The following is a 1243-nucleotide window of genomic DNA, read 5'->3' on the forward strand; positions in this document are numbered from 1 at the left end:
TACTAGGAATACTGACAAATATTTAAGTATTGATCTAATAGGAATAATGACAAATATTTAAGGATTGATCTAATAGGAATAATGACAAATATTTAAGGATTCATCTAACAGGAATAATGACAAATATTTAAGAATGGATCTACTAGGAATAATGACAAATATTTAAGTATTGATCTACTAGGAATAATGACAAATATTTAAGTATTGATCTACCAGGAATAATGACAAATATTTAGGGACTGATCTACTAGGAATAATGACAAATATTTAATGATTGATCTATTAGGAATAAGGACAAATATTTAAGGATTGATCTAATAGGAATAATGACAAATATGTATGTATTGATCCGACAGGAATAATGACAAATATTGATTAATCTAATAGGAATAATGACATATATTTAAAGATTGAACTAATAGGAATAATGACTAATATTTAAGGATTGATCTACTAAGAATAATGACAAATATTTAAGGATTGATCTAATACGAATAATGACAAATATTTAAGTATTGATCTAACAGGAATAATGACAAATATTTAAGGATTCATCTAACGGGAATAATGACATATATTTAAAGATTGAACTAATAGGAATAATGACATATTTCAGGATTGATCTAATAGGAATAATGAAAAATATTTAAGTATTGATCTACCAGGAATAATGCCATATATTTAAGGATTGATCTAACAGGAATAATGACATGTTTATTGATTGATGTAATAGGAATATTGACAAATATTTAAGGATGGATGTAATAGGAATAATGACAAATATTTAAGGATTGATCTAATAGAAATAATAGCATATCATTTAAGGATTGATCTAATAGGAATAATGACAAATATTTAAGTATTGATCTACTAGGAATAATGGCATATATTTAAGGATTGATCTAATAGGAATAATGATAAATATTTGATAAATGCAAACCTAAATTCTGAAAGAAATAACGCTCCCTTTACCCGGGTAGAAGAGTAATTTGATTCAAACATTTCGTTAATTTAATACGTATCTGAATTTATAAGAGCTTCAGAGCTCTTATAAAAATATAATGAACCTTAAAATATATGAATTAAAATGACATTGTGTATTATACCATAACAGGTATTAAATGTGGAATGATACTGGAGCGTTTTTCCAGTAAATGACTGGTATCGGATTGCGAGTGGTGTGACTGTGGGGTCACCTAGCGGCGAACATCAAAACTAAGAAGCAATATCACGATAAAAACAA

The sequence above is a fragment of the Macrobrachium nipponense genome, chromosome 18, assembly GCF_015104395.2.
Source record: "Macrobrachium nipponense isolate FS-2020 chromosome 18, ASM1510439v2, whole genome shotgun sequence".
NCBI classification, from domain to species: Eukaryota; Metazoa; Arthropoda; class Malacostraca; order Decapoda; family Palaemonidae; genus Macrobrachium; species Macrobrachium nipponense.